At 39.8% G+C, this 12,967-nt stretch overlaps 1 long non-coding RNA gene across 1 annotated transcript; it reads left to right on the forward strand.

The window, feature by feature from the left end:
* The first annotated feature begins 1,324 nt into the window (after positions 1-1,324).
* LOC139357964 (uncharacterized) lies at positions 1,325-11,113 on the forward strand. Its single transcript, XR_011612078.1, has 3 exons — positions 1,325-2,272; positions 9,759-9,984; positions 10,414-11,113. It is a non-coding gene; the product is annotated as an uncharacterized lncRNA (long non-coding RNA).
* The last annotated feature ends 1,854 nt before the right edge of the window (positions 11,114-12,967 follow it).

Below are 12,967 nucleotides of genomic sequence, written 5' to 3' on the forward strand. Positions count from 1 at the left end.
TTTCATTAATTTGATCTTCAATCACTGATACCCTTTCTTTGACTCAATTGAATCAGCTATTGAAGCTTTTGCATGTGTCATGTAGTTCTCATGCCATGGTTTTCAGCTCCATCAGGGCATTTAAAGTCTTCTCTACACTGTTTATTCTAGTTAGTCATTCGTCTAATCTTTTTTCAAGGCTTTTATCTTCCTTGAGATGGGTTCGAACATCCTCCATTAGCTCAGAGAAGTTTGTTATTACCAACCTTCTGAAACCTACTTCTGTCAGCTTGTCAAAGTCATTCTCTATCCAGCTTTGTTCCATTGCTGGCGAGGAGCTGTGACCTTTTGGAGGAGAAAAGGTGCTCTGGTTTTTAGAATTTTCAGCTTTTCTGCTCTGGTTTCTCCCCATCTTTGTGGATTTATCTACCTTTGGTCTTTGATTTTGGTGACCTACAGATGGGGTTTTGGTATGGGCGTCCTTTTTGTTGATGTTGGTGCTATTCCTTTCTGTTTCTTAGTTTTCCGTCTAACAGTCAGGTCCCTCAACTGCAGGCGTGTTGGAGTTTGCTGGAGGTCCACTCCAGACCCTGTTTGCCTGGGTATCACCAGTGGAGACTGCATAACAGCAAATATTGCAGAACAGCAAATATTGCTGCCTGATCCTTCCTCTGGAAGTTTGTCCCAGAGGGGAACCTGCCTGTATGAGGTGTCAGGCAGCCCCTACTGGGAGGTGTCTCCCAGTTAGGCTACATGGGGGTCAGGGACCCACTTGAGGAGGCAGTCTGTCTATTCTCAGAGCTCAAACACTGTACTGGGAGAACCACTGCTCTCTTCAGAGCTGTCAGACACAGACAGTTAGGTCTGCAGAATTTCTGCTGCCTTTTGTTCAGCTATGCCCTGTCCCCAGAGGCAGAATGTACAGAGGCAACAGTCCTTCCTGAACTGCGGTGGGCTCCACCCAGTTCGAGCTTCCCTGGCTGCTTTGTTTACCTACACAAGCCTCAGCAATGGTGGACGTCCCTTCCCCAGGCAGGCTGCCGCCTTGCTATTTGATCTCAGACTGCTGCACTAGCAGTGAGCAAGGCTCAGTGGGTGTGGGACCTGCCAAGCCAGACGCAGGATATAATCTCGTGGTGTGCCGTTTGCTAAGACCATTGGAAAAGCACAGTATTTGGGCGGGAGTGTCCCAGTGTTCCAGGTACAGTCTGTCACAGCTTCCCTTGGCTGGGAAAGGGAAATGCCCTGACCACTTGCACTTCCTGGGTAAGGCAACGCCCCACCCTGCTTCAGCTTGCCCTCCGTGGGCTACACCCACGGTCCAACAAGTCCCAATGAGATAAACCATGTACCTCAGTTGGAAAAGCAGAAATCACCCATCTTCTGTGTCGATCACACTGGGAGCTGCAGATTGGAGCTGTTCCTATTCGGCCATCTTGGAAGGGAAGTAGTTTCTTGTATTTTAAAAATTTTCCTTGAGACTTTCACTTTGACCCATGGATTATTTAGAAGTATATTGTTTAATTTTCAAGTGTCTGGAGATTTTTCCTGCTATCTTTCTGTTATTGATTTTAGTTTGAGAACATTGTTGTCAAAGAGTACACTGTATGATTTCAATTCTTTTAAATTTATTGAGGTTTGTTTTGTCACCCAAGATACGTTGTATCTTGGTATATTTTCCATTCCACAGGCACTTGAAAAGAATGTGCTGCCTGCCTGCTGTTATTCATTGTAGTGTTCTATAAATGATATTTCTACCCTGGTGGTTGATGTGTGTACGTGTTTTTGTTTTTGGTTTTTTGAGTTCTATGTTCTTGTGATTTTCTGTATACTTTTATGTCAATTATTGAGAATAAGGTGTTAAAAAGTCTCCAACTCTTACAGTGGATTTGTATGTATTTCCCTATAGTTTTACCAGGTTTTGCTTTACATATTTTGCAGATATTTTGTTTGGGGCATACACACTTAGGATTGCTGTGTCTTCTGTGTGGACTGACCTTTTATCATTATTTAGTATTTTTTTCTGGTCCTTGTAATTTTCTTTGCTCTGAAGTTCACATTATCTGATATTCATATATTCATTTCTGCTTTCCTTCAATAGTGTTGGCATAACTTTTTTCACACGTTTTAACTTCCAGTTTGCCTATTTTGTTATATTTGAAATAAGTTTATTGTAGATAGCATGTAGTTGGAGAAGAGTTTTCACCATGATGGCCAGGCTGGTCTCCAACTCCTGACCTCAAGTGATCTGCCTGCCACGGTCTCCCAAAGCGCTACAACTGGCCCACATATGGTAATTTCTAGTATGTTCGGACTTAAGTCTGCCATTTTGTTTTTCGTTTTCTTTTGTTCTGTTTTTCATTTTTCTATTTACCTTTTCCTGCTTTCCTATGAATTAACTGAATACTTCTAGATTTCCATTTTGATTTATTTATAGTGTTTCTGAGTGTACAGCATACCTCAAAGATACTGGAGGTTCAGTTCCAATCCACAAAAAAAGTGACTATTGCAATAAAATGAGTCAGAAAAATTTTTGGTTTCCCAGAGCACAGAAAAGTTATGTCTACACCATACCTTAGTCTATTAAGTGTGCAATAGCAGTATGTCTTAAAAAAGGTACATAACCATTTAAAAATACTTTATCATTAAAAATGCTGATAATTATCTGAATCTTCATCAGTCATAATCTTTTTGTTGGTGGAGGATTTTGCCTTCATGTTGATAGCTGCTGACTGTTCAGTTGGTGGACACTGAAGTTTGAAAGTGGCTGTGTTAATTTCTTATTCTTTTCTTTTCTTTTTCTTTCTTTCTTTTTCTTTTTCTTTTCTTTTCTTTTTTTCTTTTTTTGAGATGAAGTCTCACTCTGCCACCCAGGCTGGAGTGTAGTGGCACGATCTCGGCTCACTGCAACTTGTGCCTCCCAGGTTCAAGTGATTCTTCTGCCTTAGCCTCTTGAGTAGCTGGGATTACACGTGCCCACCACCACGTCTAGCTAATTTTTTTTTGTATTTTTAGTAGAGATGGGGTTTCACCATGTTAGTCAGGCTGGTCTCAAGCTCCTGACCTCAGGTGGTCCACCTGCCTCAGTCTCCCAAAGTGCTGGGATTACAGGTGTGAGCCATGTGCCTGGCCAGTAATTTCTTAAAATAAGGAAACAATGAAGTTTGAAGTTTGACATGTTGTTTGTCATTGTTCAAGAAAGATTTATCTGTAGCATGTGATGCTGTTTGATAGCATTTTATCCATGGTAAAACTTCTTTCAAAATTGGAGTCAATTCTCCAAAACTTCCTGCTGCTTTATCAAATAAATTTATGTAATAGTTGAAATCCTTCGTTGGAATTTCAACAATGTTCATGGCATCTTCACCAGGAGTAGATTTTATCTTAAAAAAACCACTTTCTTTGCTCATCCCTATGAAGCAACTTCTTATCTGTTCAAGTTTTATCATGAGATTGCAGCAATTCAGTCACACCTTCAGGCTCCATTTCTAATTTCAGTTTTTTTGTTTTGCTCTGTTTTGTTTTTTGAGAGGGAGTCTTACTCTGTTGCCTAAGCTGGAGTGCATTGGTGACATTTCTGCTCACTGCAACCTCCACCTCTTAGGTTCAAGCAATTCTCCTGCCTCAGCCTCCCATGTAGCTGGGATTACAGGCTCCTACCACCATGCCAAGCTAATTTTTCTATTTTAGTAGAGATGGGGTTTCACCATGTTGGTCAGGATGGTCTCAGACTCCTGACTTCAAATGATCTGCCCACCTCGGCCTCCCAAAGAGCTGGGATCACAAGCGTGAGCCACTGTGCCTGGCGTAATTCTAGTTCTATTGCTCTTTCCACTACATCCACCCAGATCCACCAGAGGAATCACTATCTATGGCAGCCACAGCCTTATGAAAGCCACAGCCGTATTTCTTAAATAATAACACATAAAAGTCAAGATTGCTGTTTGATACACAGGCTACAGAATGCATGACATTCTATTAACAGAAGTAATAACAACATTAATCTTTTTGTACATCTCCATCATAGTTCTTAGGTGACCAGGTGCATTGTCAGTGAACAGTGATATTTTGCAAGGAATCTGTTTCCCTGAGCAGCAGGTCTCAAGAGTGGACTTCAAATATTCAGTGAACCACACTATAAATAAATGTGCTATCATCCAGGCTTTGTGGTACCATCTATAGAGCACAAGCAGAGTAGATTTAGCATAATTATTAAGGGCCTTAGGATTTTTGGAAAGGCAAATGAGCCTTGGCTCATCTTAGAGCTACATCAGCTACATTACCCTCTAACAAGAGAGTCAAGCCTGTGTTTTTGAAGCTTTGAAGCTAGGCACTGACTTCTCTTCTCTAGCTATGACAGTTTTAGATGGCCTCTTCTTCCAAAATAAGACTGCTTTGTCTGCATTAAGAATATGTAGCCACCTTCATCAATGATCTTAGCTAAATCTTCTGGATAAGTTGCTGCAGCTTCTACATCACCACTTGCTGTTTCACCTTGCATTCACAACCTAAGAGACTGTTTGGTGCAAGAGGCCTAGCTTTTGACTTATCTCAGCTTTTGACATGCCTTTCTCACTAAACATAATAATTTTTAGCTTTTGATTTAAAATGAGGAATGTGTAACCCTTTCTTTTACTTGAACCCATAGAGGTCATTGTAGGGTTATATATTGGCCTAATGTTAAAATTATTGTTTCTCAAGGAACAGTGAAATGAGAGAGAGAGAGGGAGAGAGAGAAGAGAGAAGAGAGAAGGAGAGAGACAGGAGAGAGAGAGAGGAGAGAGAGGGGGAGAGAGAGAGAGAGAGAGGGAGAGAGAGGGAGAGAGAGAGGAGAGAGAGGGAAAGAGAGAGGAGAGAGAGGGTAATGGTCAACCAGGGGAGCAGTCAGAACACACATTTGTAGATTGTTTGCCATCTTATATGGGTGCATTTGTGGTAATGTAAAACAATTACATTAATAACATCAAAGATTACTGACAGCAGATCTCCACAATAGTTATAATAATATAATAAAGTTTTAAATATTATGAGAATTACCAAAATGTAAACAGAGACTTGAATGAGTGTATGTTGTTGGAAAAGATAGTACTGATAGATTTGCTTGACACAGGATTGCCACAAACCTTTAATTTGTAGAAAATGCAATATCTGCAAAGTACAATAAAATGAGGCACAGTAAAACTAGGTATGCCTGTATCTCTTCATATACCTTTGTTAGTGGTTGTTTTAGGTCTTATGTTATATATATAACTTATCACACATTACTCTTGTCATCATTTTGTCGGTTTTTAATAAACTATAGAAATCTTAACTCACTTTTGTTTCTTTTCTCTCCCCATTTATTATATAATATACTTAAATATTTCCCTCACATATATATAGAACAAAATCAGATAATATCATAATGTTTGTTTCTACTGTTAAAAACTACCTAGAAAACTCACAGGGAGAAGGAAAGCCTATTGTATTTACTCACATTTTGCTTTACCATATTTTGTTCCTTCTCAATGTTCCAAATTTCCTTCTTTTATCTTTCCTTTTCTGTGCAGGAATTTTCCTTTGGTTATCCTTTTATGAGAGTCTGGCTGGTGACAAATTATCTTAGTTTTTTGTCATCCAAGATATTTTGGTTTCTTCTTCATTCCTGAAGGATATTTTTGCTGAACATAGAATTCTGGGTTAACAGTTCTTTTCTTGTAGTACCCGAAAAATATCATGCACTTCTTTCAGCCTCTGTGGTTTCTATTGAGAAATGTGTCTCAACACTTTTCCTATGTCTTTAGTTTTCAGAAATTTAATTATGATTTACCTTAGTGTAGATTTCTTTGGGTTTCTTCTGTTTGGATTTCACTCAGCTTCTGGAATCTGTAGGCAAATGGCTCTTGGCAAATTTTGGATTTTCTGCCATTATTTCTTCACAGACTTTTCAGCCTTATACTCTTCTAGAACTCTAATGACACAAATGTTAGAACCTTTGTTATACTCCCACAGATTCTTAAATTTCTCTTATTTTTTCAGTCTATTTTCTCTCTATCTTCCAGATCAGACATTTTTTTTTTTCTAATTCGCTGGTTCTTTCCTCTGTCCCTTCCATTCTGCTGTTGAGCTCATTCACTGGGCTTTTATTTCAGCTGTTGTGTTTTTCAGTTTTATAATTTGGACTGGATTCAGTGGCTCACACCTGTAGTCCCAGTGCTTAGGGAGATCAAGGTGGGAGGGCTGCTTGAGACCGGAAGTTTGAGACCAGTCTGGGCAAGATAGTGAGACCCCATTTTTGCAAAAAACAAAAAACAAAACAAAACAAAAAAAGAAACCAACAGCAGACAAACAAAAAACCAGAAAAAACTAGCCAGATGTGGTGCCACATGCTTATAGTCCTAGCTACTTGAATGGCTGAGGTAGGAGGATTGAGGATTTCTTGAACCCAGAAGTTCAAGGCTACAGTGAGCTATGACTGAGCCACTGCACTCCAGCCTGGGCAACAGAGTGAGATATCTTATCTCCAAAAAAAAAAAAAAAAAAAGGAAAAAAATCCATTTGGTTCTTCATGCCTTCTACTTTCTTACTGAGAGTTTCTATTTTTAAGAATTTGTTTCAATTATGCTCATATTTGCTCTTCAAAGCACTGTTATATAGCTGCTTTAAAATCATTGTCAGACAACTCTAACATCTTTCCCATTCTTGGTTTTGGTGCCTATTGATGGTGTTCTTTTCATTCATTTGAGACCCTCATTCTTAGTTCATGTCAGATTATGAGATTCTGGATCCTATTTAAATATTCTGTTTTACTTGATGTTCTTGAATATTACTCTGGCAACAAAAAGTGGGGAGAAAGGAATATGCAGTTTTGTTACTTACAGATGGAGGCAGAAATCCAGGTTATTCATGTGACCTCTATTGATCCTCAAAGGTGACATCCTTGTCACTGCTGGTTATGGTTGAAATTTCTGGCTCCCCATGTGTTCTCTCTACTGATACTGCTACGGGCAGTGACCTATTACTGCTGGGTACTAATAGAAGTCCTGACTCTCCATCAGGCCTCCTCTAATATCACCCCAGTGAGACAAGGGAAAGGTGCCTCATTACAACCAGGTAGGTGTAGAAGTTCAGGCTCCCTAAGTAGTCACCACTGACTCCGCAGGAAGAGGTGCCCTGTTACTTGCTGGCAGGGTTTAAAGGCCCAGCTCCTTACTGGCCTTCTCTGATATCACCCTGGCAGAAGATTTAGGGCATTCATTACAGCCTGTTGAGGGTGGAAGGCTAGACTCCCCATTCAGCATTTGCTGGTGTGGATAGGCCTGGGGATATAGTTTCTTTTGTGGTATTTGGCTGGAATAGAGTGATTATTGTCTAAAATTTAGTCTTGATAGTTTTCACCTTTTCTGGTCATTTTGACTAGAAAGAACAGGCTTTTCTTGGGGATTTTGTTTGTATCTATTGACTTTTCCTTTTTTCCAATTTCTTCAGCTCCAAGTCTGGGGTATATGAGGCACAAAGAAAATCCAGAGGACTATCATCATGTCTTTCCTCTGGTCCTAAGTTCACTTGCCATTCTGCATTCTTTCTGCAATTCTCAGACTTTTCTGAGATTGGTTTTACATCAAGGGCTTTTAGTTGTACTTGGCAGAAAAAATAAAGAAAATGCATTTATTCCATCTTTCCAAGCAGAAGCCCCATATCATTTAAAATTTTTTCTCAGGTATACTTAAGTTTGAGAACTTTGGTTGCTTTTGTCAAGTGAGATGTAGTGTCAAACGACTGCACGCTGTCTTATCTTCCTTTCTTTCTTTCTGTTTTATTTTTGTTGTTGTTGTTTGTTTGTTTTTTAATTTTCTTTTTAGAGACTGGGTCTTGCTCTGTCATTTAGGTTGGATCACAGTTCACTGTAATCTTGAACTCATGGACTCAAGGGATCCTCCCACCGCAGCCTCCTGGGTAGCCAGGACTACAAGCGCACACCACCACGCCTGCTAATTCTCTGCTTTTATTTATTTTTGTAGAGATAGAGTTTTGTTACGTTGCCCAGGCTGGTCTCAAACTTCTGCCCTCAAGTGATCCTCTTGCCTTGGCCTCTCAAAGGGTAGGGATTACAAGTGTGAGCCATTGTACCTGGCCCTCGTTTCTTATCTTGGTTATGTACGTGGCCCTCTTTTCTTGTCTTAGTTACTACAGTCAGCAGATCTGATAGGTACTTTCATTAGCAGACTTTTTCAGGTGCCCACTCTCATCCCTCTGGCATGCGTTATGGCCATGGTGTGTCACTGATGACTTCTATTGTAATTGTCAACATCACATTCTACCAGAATGCTTTCCTCATGTTATGGTTGGCTTCTCTACTCAGAAGTCCAGTGAATTAAAATCCATGGAAACAGCCCTCAAACAGTAACTGACTGGAAGGGCTGTATAAATACCCCAGCTCCCTTACCCTGTTGGAGTAACTCTGAAGCATTTCATTTTCCAGAGTTTTCATGCTGGGTTAAGTTTTATTTGCCCACAGTAATAGCTTGCCTGTTATTGCACAATATATTGGCTGCCTTCCCTTCTCTGTCTCATTTCCCCATTCCCCGACCCATGTTTCTCGCACCTCTCAAATAAACTGCTTGCTCTGAGATACTTGCCTCAGGCTCTGCTTTTCATCCTTCTCCATACTAGTCCATTCCACTAGGGCTCATGCTGCACTCTGAGCAGTTCACACACTGGGATGGGCCTCTGCTGTACAGAAACCATATAAAGTCTTTCCGTTTCAAGCACAGCTGTCACAGTTCCAAGTTAAGGCTAAAAGCGTTTGAATCCTGGCTTCTTTGCTAGGTTGTTGTGTAACTGTGGAAATGACTCATAGCTTTTCTGAACCTCTATTTCTTCATTTTCAAAATGGGCATAATAATACTTACTTCTTAAGTCGAGAGGTTTAAATGAGATAATAAATTTAAAAGGCGTCACAGAGTGCCTGGCACATAGTTGCTCCATTTCTTTAAATATCAGCCAGTGTTATTAATAGTATTCATGCCTATTTCTACTTTTCCTTTTAACTTTCTGCCCATCTTTTTCAGTCTTCTTAACAGCTTTGCGTTATCTCGATCCTGTCTTTGGTGCTCTTCTCATCTCACCTTAAGTGTTCTTGTGGGTTGACCTCACCTGATCCCACAGCCTCCATTTCTACTGCATTAAGCACGAAAAGTTCTCTTTCTCCAGCCTCTCCCTCCCTCCTGGTCTCTAAACCCAACATTTTCAACTCTCACTGTAACTCCAAATGCAGTGTGCACAAAATAAGACTTTTCTACACCGACAAATCAAAATGTATCTACTCCCAGTTATTTATCTGTTCCTATTTTGGTTAAAGACATCCTTCATCATCCAGATGCCCAAGCTAGAAATCCTAATTTTAATTTTTTCTTTCTTTATATTTTTCATATTCAAGCAGTTACCAGATTCTGTGACTTCTACTTTTTAAGCTGGTGTTCCCAAACTGAAGATTGCAACCTGTTAGTGATGGCAGTTCATGGGGACCAGTTAACTCTGACGCTGGCAGGGTCTATCTGGTGACCAGCTTTCACAGTTACTGTTCTCCAGCTGCCAGCTGGGGAAAGTGCTAATTGAAAACAGAAATTCTCCCTTTTAGCCCTTAAATACAAATGTTAAGAGAGTAATCCTGCACAACAGGAATCCCCAACCCCTGGGCCATGGACCAGTACTGCTCTGTGGTCTGTTAGGCACCAGGCTGCAGAGCAGGAGGTGAGCAGTGGGCAGCTGACTAAGCGAAGCTTTATCTCTATTTACAGCTGCTCTTCATCACTCACACCACTGCCTGAGCTCTGCCTCCTGTCAGATCAGCATTCTCATAAGAGTGCAAACCCTACTGTGAACTGCGCATTTGAAGGACCTAGGTTGCATGCTGTTTATGAGAATCTAATGCCTGATGATCTGTCACTGTCTCCCCTCATCCCCAGATGGGACTGCCTAGTTGCAGGAAAACAAGCTCAGGGCTCCCACCGATTCTACATTATGGTGAGTTGTATAATTATTTCCTTATATATTACAATGTAATAATAATAGAAATAAAATGCACAATAAATGTAATGTGTTTGAATCATCCTGAAACCATCCTCCCTATCCAGTCTGTGGAAAAATTGTCTTCCACGAAATTGGTCCCTGGTGCCAAAAAGGTTGGAGACTGCTGCTGAACAAGAAGGGAGACCCAGGAGAATCTAACCATATTGATTTTTAGAAACTAGGAGGATAAGAATAAACATTTCTTATTTAAAGATGATGTAGTGTAAAATAAATTCGTGTATTTATTATTTATACACTGTTTATCCATATTATACATTTATATGTAATATTTGTATATTACATACATTTTATATGTGTATTTATTAATAAGAAATATAGCTATCTATGATTTACATATGTCATATATATCTGATCTTTGTTCAGGGTTCCTGGCACAGAGCTTCTGAAACCCTTGGAATCTCCTGAGTGAGGAGTATCTTTTGTATGCTAATGAGATGACTCTTGGCTGAGGACCTCAGAATGGGGGTTGGTCACCAGAAAGACCAAGCCATGACAGAGGATTGGAGCTTTCAACCTCAGTCTCCTACCTTTGAAGAGGGGAGTGGGGCTGGAGATTGAGTTTAATCACCAGTGGCCAATGATAGTTTCAATCATGCCTACAAAATGAAACCCCCATAAAAACCCCAAAATGATGGGATTTGGAGATCGTTTTGGTTGATGAACACATAGAGGTGCTGAGAGGGTGGTGCACCCAGCGAGGGCATGGAAACTCTGTTTCTCCCCTCTCCCATACCTTGACCCATGCATCTCTTCCATTGGTTTCTTCCTGACTTGTATCCTTTAGAATGATGCACTAATAATAAGTAAAATGCTTTCTGAGTTCTGTTAGTTGTTCTACTGGATTACCAAACCTGAGAAATCTATAGGCAGTCAGTCAGAAGGATGGGTAGCTCCTGGGATATCCAGCTATCATCTGAAGTTAGGGCAATCTTGAGAGACTGAGCCCTTTACCTGTTACGTTTGTGCTAACTCTATTGGTTACTGTCAGAATTGAATTGAATTAAATTGTTGAACATCAAGTTGGTGTCAGAGAATTGGAGAACTGGTGTAGAAAATGACAAGTATTCGGTGTCTGAAAATAATCGCATATTTAGTGTCAGAAGTGGTATGAGAAAAAAGATATTGCAGATGAGTAATTAGATTTTTTTAAGTTCTGCAACCTTAAAGAAAAATATAATAGAATATGCAAGAGATAGCTAAATGGAAGGTTTTTGAGGGAAAAAGTATTATTCCAAGAAACAGAGGTATAATTTGGATAGCAACAGCCAATTCAAAATGATAGTTCTATGAAACAGGAAACGAAAGATGGGGTAATTTTAAAAACTGAAATAAAAATCAATACCAGTGAGATAAAGAAAATATTTAAGAAAAAATAAGAAAAATTTTCTGCCATGGTAGAATGTAGAAGAGTTAAAAAGAATATTGATATTGCAGAAAATCGATCAGTCTTCTGGAAGATGAATTTGAGAAAATTTCTTAAAATTCAGAGGTAAAGAACAATCAGGTGAAAACAATAAGTATAACACACATGGGTGGCTGGATGCAGTGGCTCACACCTGTAATCCCAGCATTCTGGGAGGCCAAGGTGAGTGGATCACCTGAGGTCAGGAATTCAAGACCAGCCTGGCCAACATGGTGAAACCCCGTCTCTACTAAAAATGCAAAAATTAGCCAGGCATGGTGGCATATGGCTGTAATCCCAGCTACTCAGGAGGCTGAGGCAGGAGAATTGCTTCAACCTGGGAGATGGAGGTTGCGGTGAGCTGAGATTGTGCCACTGCACTCCAGCCTGAGTGACAGAGCAACACTCCATCTCAAAACAGAATAAATAATAAAACAAAATAATGCACATGGAAGCTAGGCAATAAAGAACCAACTTACGTATAAAAAGGCAAAACAAGAAATGTGGCAGAATAAATGGGAGAATTGGAAGAGAAACACTATTCAAAGTTATAGTTGGAAAACGAAGGTAAAACATTTTTTTTCCACAGTATACATTTTCCTCCAGATGAGACAATACACAGATGCCTAAAAAGAATCTAATGATAAGAACAGAACTGTAATGATAGAAAAGGCATTGGAATTTCCTAAGGGCTATGATTTCTCTTCTTTGTTCTTTAGTCACCCTGATTAAAAAGACTCTCTGGGTATCAAGTAAACACCAATATTTGGAAATATCTTGCTCAAACAGTTGAATTTTAAGTCTATACAAATCTCTCAGGCAGGCAAAAATGTAAAATATGATTAAAATACAGGTTTGAAAAAATATTTACAAACTCAAGCTAGCCATTGTGTTTTACACAAACTACACGCCAGAAAACAATAAGGCATTATTTATAGAGTTTGGGGAAAAAGTGATACGTCCCTTAAATTCTATACCAAGCAGATGATGTTTATGTCTGAAAACCACAGAAAGATATCAGAGGTAGAAGGAGCCAAGGAGGAAATTAAGCAATAATGTTTCATTTCTGAAAAATATATTTACAGATATAATAAACTCAATTGAGTTACTAAGTGAACAATGCGTTTTGAAACTCGTGAGCTGGGAAGTCTAAATGTAAAAGAATCAGTAGTGAGCATAGTACCTTTTGTGTTAGTCCATTTGTGTTAGTATAAAGGAATACCTGAGACTGAGGAATTTACAAAGAAAAGAGGTTTATTTGACTCATGGTTTTGTGGGTTGTGCAAGCATGGTGCCAGAATATGCTGGCTTCTGGTGAGACCTCAGGAAGCTTACAATCATGGCAGAAGTTGAAGTGGGGCTGGTACATCACATGGTGGGAGACGGAGCAAGAGAGGGAAGTGGGAGGTGTCAGGCTCTTTTAAACAACCAGCTCTCCTGTGACCTCATAACTGTGAGGAAGTCATCAAGTCATTCATGAGGAGTCTGCCCCCATGGTCCAAATACCTCCCACTC

The sequence above is a fragment of the Macaca nemestrina genome, chromosome 13 (assembly GCF_043159975.1).
Source record: "Macaca nemestrina isolate mMacNem1 chromosome 13, mMacNem.hap1, whole genome shotgun sequence".
Taxonomy (NCBI): domain Eukaryota; kingdom Metazoa; phylum Chordata; class Mammalia; order Primates; family Cercopithecidae; genus Macaca; species Macaca nemestrina.